Source organism: Schistocerca piceifrons, chromosome 3 (genome assembly GCF_021461385.2).
Source record: "Schistocerca piceifrons isolate TAMUIC-IGC-003096 chromosome 3, iqSchPice1.1, whole genome shotgun sequence".
NCBI classification, from domain to species: domain Eukaryota; kingdom Metazoa; phylum Arthropoda; class Insecta; order Orthoptera; family Acrididae; genus Schistocerca; species Schistocerca piceifrons.
In genome coordinates, this window is record NC_060140.1 from 442,787,375 (window position 1) to 442,794,651 (window position 7,277).

The 7,277-nt window shown below is 42.9% G+C and overlaps 1 pseudogene; it reads left to right on the forward strand.

Annotated features, from left to right (window-relative positions):
* Positions 1 to 4,477: 4,477 nt before the first annotated feature.
* LOC124790859 lies at positions 4,478 to 4,595 on the forward strand (annotated as a pseudogene).
* Positions 4,596 to 7,277: the final 2,682 nt, after the last annotated feature.

The following is a 7,277-nucleotide window of genomic DNA, read 5'->3' on the forward strand; positions in this document are numbered from 1 at the left end:
GCATGACAGTCACCTGTCGCTGACGTAATCTATGGTAGCGAAGTGGGGTACCCGAGTCAGTTGGTTCTGTCGACTCAGCACAGTAAGATGGAGACGCGATTGAATTCCAGAGGGGCGGGGGAAACGTAGCTCTTAACATCCCCTGAATCTGTTAGTTCTACGGTACCTAACCATCAATGAGTGGATTCCTCTTGATATGCCATACCTGAAGGAACTTACTCATCCTCTTCCTCGTCGACTTGAGGCTGCCGTCTAGGCTAGAAACGGTGATACCCGCTGTTAGAGTAATGTTTTCGGGGACTGCCTTTTTCTTCTTTCCTTTTTTTTTTTTTTTGGCTGGTGTACTTATCTTGAATGGTTCACATTGGTGTACTAGTTAATCTCAAACGACGCCACCATTATCCCCCAAGAAGATGAAAAACATCTCCAAAGAAAACTGTGTCGGTACGAAGTACCTCTACATTGTGCATCTGTGGGTTAGCAATGTTCATCAATAGACACGCGCCTTCGTACTCCCAAACAGGACAGCGACAGCGGCGATCTGATGTCTTTTCAAAACGTTTGTGTGGTTGTACCGACCACCATTGTCCCTTTCAGACAAATTTCCAACCACAATCATTTTGTAAACTGAAGCATGATTCATTTGGAAAGAGCATTTAGTTCTACCAAATCAAGTTCGAATCTCGATCCTGCTTAGTCGAGAAAAAAGTGTTTCGTCTCAGCCGGGAATGGGACATGACCTACTTGGACGTGTAGCCTAATGCCAAACCCCACTGACCCTGCGGTGTGCATTTGGTAGTACAATTGCTATTTGAGAAACAATAGCAAATTCTACAGGAAATTTTTATGCAGACGTCGTTTGACTTGAGCGTGCAGTTGAGGCAGGCTGCCGGTTCTGTCGAGAGTAATGACCTACACCGAACACATCGTTTGTTTTTAACTGTGACCAAAGGTTCAAACGATACTTTGTGGTTCATTTATTGTTGCTGAGACAGCCACTGACGGCGTGTATGACTGCTTCGAGGGCTTGAAGAACACTGCTCTGTAATACAGCACAGCTATACGTTGTGAATCTTATCAAGAGAATGAATTAGGAACACAACTGAGACTCTACTGATAAAGGAACTATTTTTCGTTTTCATTGAAACACATGCTTGTTTGTTACAGCAGCTTACTGGTAGCACAATTCAGTTTTCCGAGAAGTTTTGTAACTCTTGTATTTTTATTTCATTCTTCACTTTCTGTACACCGATGTATATCATGTAGAAAACACATGTCGAAAAATTTCTATAATTTATGACAAAGACAGAAATGGTTTCATTATTTGTCTAAGCGATGTCAATTTCCTTTAATTTGGCTGTATTTATTATTCAACCATGATCAAGTACTTAATAGCGGCCATTATGAAGGCATCTTACAGAAAGAAAGAGAACAAGAAATATTAACCATGGTGCATGTTGTCATTGTCATGTAGTGATTAAAAATATCATTGATTTTTAGAGTGAAATTACGATATCTACAGAGAATTCATAAAAAGACGTTTGAAAACCAGCGATGTGCGAAAGAACAATTAGAAAAGATCGGTAGCATAAAAGTGACATCAGTTTTCTGCAAATGTGAAACCCTAACCCGAAATGTATTTACCTCTAAACAATGTTTGTCTTTATTCAGTAGCTTAAAAGCTTACAACTGAATGGCATTCTACAATCCGGTAAGCATACCGAAGCATTTCACTCATGTAGCACGTTGTGGTACATGCGGCGGTACTATTTGTTACACACCTAGTTTTGTGAAGTTTCTACACCTAAGCTCATAAATTAAGGATAATGCTGATACATGGTGAAACAACGCTCCGGTGGGTGGTTTGTGGGTTTAAATCACCTCGGGGTATGACAAAGCGGTGCATTGCACCTGCAGTCGTCGCATGGTGGCGCTGGCAGCAGTCCACATATACAGAGGTGTGTTGGTGCATGTCAGAGTACGGTGTAGACGGCGCAGACGTGCTAATGGTGACTATGTGTCCACAGTGTACAACACCACAAGAAGACCGACATCTCACCATCAGTGCCCGCAGACGGCCACGGAGTACTGCAGGTAGCCCTGCTCCGGACCTTACCGCAGCCACTGGAACAGTTGTCTCGAGAGACACAGTCTACAGACGACTGAACAGACATGGTTTATTCGCCCGGAGACCTGCAAGGGCCGGCTGCGGTGGCCGAGCGATTCTGGACGCTTCAGTCCGGAACCGCACGACTGCTACGGTCGCAGGTCCGAATCCTGCCTGGGGCATGGATGTGTGTGATGTCCTTAGTTTAGTTAGGGTTCAGTTTTTCTACGTTCTAGGGGACTGATGACCTCAGATGTTACGTCCCATAGTGCTCAGAGCCATTTGAACCATTTTGAACTTGTATGGGTAAGACCCAAGAACATCGTCAGGCCCCGCCCCTTCTCGTACCTCGAATCCCGAGGTCACCTGTGCCACTCCCAGAGCCATTTCTCATGTCACCGTCCTACCGTTGCCCTCGGCAGCTTCTCTGGAGATGGCGATGCAATATTCCTTAGACAAGACCATATAGCAGGCGCATTTTTTAACCTCGGAAAAGCGTATGATGCAAGGTGCATTCCACTGACCCCTGATCACAGGAGAGCCCGTAAAGCCTGGTGTCAAGAACACAGTACATGGTCATTGGAACACTGGTCCCTGGTTATGTTCACAGAGGAATCTAGGGATAGTGCGAACAGTGATTCTCGCCGAGTTTTCACTTGGCGTGAACCAGATACCAACCCCTTATTGTCCTTGAAAGGGACCTGTATTGAGGTCGTGGTTTGATGGTGTTGGGTGGGATTAAGATTGGTGCACGTACACCCCTGCATATCTTTGACAGAGGAACTGTAACAGGTCAGGTGTACCGGGACGTCATTTTGCACTAGTATGTCCGCCTTTTCAGAGGTACAGAGGGTCAAACCTTCCTCCTGATGCTGGCCGCTGTGGCCGAGCGGTTCTAGGCTCTTCAGTCAGCAACCGCGCGACCGGTACGGTCGCGGGTTCGAATCCTACCTAGGGCGTGGATGTGTGTGATGTCCTTTGGTTAGTTAGGTTTAAATAATTCTAAGTTCTAGGGGACTGATGGCCTCAGATGTTAAGTTCCATAGTACTCAGAGCCATTTCAACCTACCTCCTGATGGATGATAACACACGGCGACACCGAGCTGGCATCGTGGAGGAGTACCTTGAAACAGAAGATATCAGGCGAATGCAGTGGCCTGCCTGTTCTCCAGACCTAAATCCTATCGAGCATGTCTGGGATGCTCTCGTCAGATGTATCGCTGCACGTCTTCAAACCCCTACGACACTTCAGGAACTCCGACAGGCACTGGTGCAAGAATGGGAGGCTATACCCCAGCAGCTGCTCGACCACCTTATCCAGCGTATGCCTACTCATTGTGCGGCCAGTGTACGTGTGCATGGTGCTCATATGCCATATTGATGTCGAGGTACATGCACAGGAAAGAGTGGTGTTTTGTAGCACATGTGCTTCGGGACGGTTTTCTCAACTTATCGCCAATACAGTATCGTGTGTGTTCCCTATGTGCCTATGCTATTAGCGCCAGTTTTGTGTGGTGCCACGTTGTGTGGCACCTCAGTCTGCAATTATCCTTAATTTACGAGCATGAGTGTACTTGCTGGTTTCACATCGATATATGTAGAGTGAGATTCGCTGTTGTTAGTGTTTTGCAACGACTAACAGACTTGGCTCTAATCCACATCCAAAATCTGAGAGTCTTCCTTCAAGCTTAGCTGAGGCAATTAATCTCACAGCGGCGATAAACGCTTTCTTTCGTCATTTAGTATTAGGATTCGACTTGATAACAAAATGCATGGTCATGACAAGAGATAAAACTCAGTATTTAATCTGCTACTTCAATCTTATATGGGATAGCCAAGCAAGGGAACGACTATATCTGTAGTTATGTTACTAACTGAAATTTTAGTCGTTACGACAGTTCAAAATGGTTCAAATGGCTCTAAGCACTATGGGACTCAACATCTGAGGTCATCAGTGCCATAGACTTAGAACTACTTAAAGCTAACTAACCTAAGGACATCACACACATCCATTCCCGAGGCAGGATTCGAACCTGCGACCGTAGCGGTCGCGCGGTTCCGGGCTGAGCGCCTAGAACCGCTAGACCATCGCGGCCCGCTCGTTACGACAGTACTTACTTCTAGATTAGCAATGCCTTTCTAGACAACCTTTCTTAAATACTAAGAGTACCGTGATAAATGAGATGCTTGTCAACCAGTGGTTTTGAATTCCGAAGAGTTCAGATGTGTCATTAAGAAAACAAGGTTTTCGGAGAAAATACAAAACGGCTCATTCTTAACATAAGAACAACACCTTTCTTAATTTATGAACAGCTGTCTTGTAAGTAAAGCTCAAAAGCCTAATTTGAGAGGCCTTATAGTCCGAGAATCGCCAACGGCCTTACCGCAGTAGTAACACCGGTTCCCGTCAGATCACCGAAGTCAAGCGCTGTCTGACTGGGCTAGCACTTGGATGGGTGACCATGCGGTCTGCCAAGCGCTGTTGGCAAGCGGGGTGCACTCAGCCCTTTCGAGGCAAACTGAGGAACTACTTGATTGAGAAGGAGCGGCTTCGGTCTCGGAAACTGACTTACGGCCGGGAGAGCGGTGTGCTGACCACATGCCCCTCCATATCCGCATCCAGTGACGCCTCTGGGCAGAGGATGACATGGTGGCCGGTCGGTACCGTTGGGCATTCATGGCCAGTTCGGGAGGAGTATAGTCTGCGAATTGTGCAATGAAAGTATTTTAAGTAGTGAACATGTTTTATTTTCCATTTTCTTTATAGGGTAACCAAATACGTGAACCTTTCTTAATTACTGGAAACAGTAGGAAAAATATGTCTCCGCAGGTATAATGTTGATCTGTTTATCTGGCACTAGAATGTTACACCTGAACATCTGAAATTGTAATACTTGTATTACCTTGGAAGCAGTGCTTAGTACACAGATACGTTATATTTTACGGATAGATGCTATGCGCCAGCGTTTTACTGGAACAGAGAACTACGTAATGAGAAGTCATTCTGCCGAAATTCAGAGCCTGAGCCTTCCCAGTTCGATATTCAGTGGCGTTCCGCGCATTTATATTTACAAAACGGCAAGACAAAAGCTCGAGCTGTTGATGACTTTACTACTCACCCCTCCAATCCATTTTTATCGTGGGTCCACATAGAATGTTTAAAAAATTAAAATACATTTTATGTAATGATTTAATAGCTTGGTGTCACAATAGAGATAACCAATCGCACAATTGAAAAGCAGTTACAATCGCTTAGCAGTGGACCAGATGAGATGCCTTTAAGATTCTATAAAGATTACGCGAAAGAACTTGCTCTCCTTCTAGCAGTAATTTATCGTAGATCGCTTGAGCATCGAAAGGTACTTAACGACTGTTTTGGGCAGTGGCCAATAATGATTTGATAAAATTTTTCATAATTACAATAACAAAGATATCAAATGCACACACTTATTGATACAATGTTGGTAAAAAGCTAAAATTTTCTCACGGTCCATAAAGACAGTCCTGATCATTCATCACAGTGAAATTGCAGTGTTTTTCTCAAAGGCTGAGCAGTAAAAGAAAATGCACACGGAAGTAGTGGATTTCCATGCAGTCTTGAAGAAGTAGTGTTGTCCTTCCAACGGAAAGACAGTGCTGACTCTCGACATGCAGACAGGTAATGGGCCACAACAGAGCAAACCCACAGCAGACCCAGTCGAAGTTTTGAACATTATTGGTAGGTAGGTCATCACAGAGCAGACCCACTATAGTCTTGGTAGAGAGTATGGTACAGCTGGACCACCAAAGGTGCAGACACACTACAGTCCTTGTAGAAATAATGGTATTGATGAATCATCAAAGGTGTAGACCCACTGTAGTCCTTGTAGAGATGGCCAGCAGCCGTCTGCTGCGACTGTGCAGGTGCACAATCACCATCGGAAAGTCTTGCAGACAATATAGCAAGTCCATAACCACCACTTGTGCACTCACAAAGTTTTTGGAATTGTCCTTAGAACCAGCAATGCTGTTTCCAGTCCCTTGCTGAATTATTAACACACGTGTAAACACTATATATACTCTGGCCAACAGAAACGTGTGCAGTGAAATGGAACTTACAAGATAATAATATGATGAACTGGTGTCAATTACAATTTTATAACATAAGAATGCAATTACAAAGGTACAAAATACATCATAACAATACAGATAACATTTGTAGTACAGGCTTTACAAAAGAATCGAAATAACATATACATCAGTGTTACAGGAATTATGACATGAGTACATACATAAAAGATCAGAATAACTTTCGACACATCAACTTCACACATGAGCATTAAAACAGAACAGAATACATAATGTCTAAAGATCTTTACAAAGAAAATAACATATTATCAGAAAAATTCTACAACATAACTCTTATTAGCCAAACACATAAAGACAGGAAAAACACAAATATACAAGTGTACACAAACACATAGGGGGATAACACAATGGAAAGGACAGGGTTCGTTTTCAGTGTAACATTTGGTACTGCAGTCCAACCCAAAACACCATTCCATATATCGTCCCTCTTATTTCAACATTTGCTCCAGCCAAAAAAAAAAATCCTTTCCAAGCATGCTTTCTGTATTCTGTTCACATCCTCTTTCAAAAATAGTTTTTCTCCACTGTGCACAACTTTTTTGGCCAAACCATTTTCTTATAGCTTCTCAATGCATTTCTTCCAATTCATCATAGTTTCTTATATAGTCTACCCCCTCTTAAGCTAACTTAAATCTACTGAGCTCAGATATATATACCAAGGGACGAGGCAATGCGGCAGCACATAACAAATTAATACAAACAGCAAGGACAAAAAAAATACAAACTGGCAAAGTAAGCAACAATATTACAACTAACATAAGGCAATGAGCAGCAAACAAGAAAAATAAATCAGTAGTAAACTGGCTTAGAAGAGTACAACAAAGTCAAATTCAGTAACACTATGCCTGGCAAACAGCAGCAGCAAATGAAATAACTTATATCTAAACATGATATAGCTCAAGCAGAAAAAAATATTATACTAAAAACAACAATGCAGACAAGGGAAATGTATATTCACATCGTAATGTCTATGTAATTAAAGTGGTGCACCACAAAAGCTAATTCTACAAAAAATTACCAAGTACTTGAAAAGAAAATTATA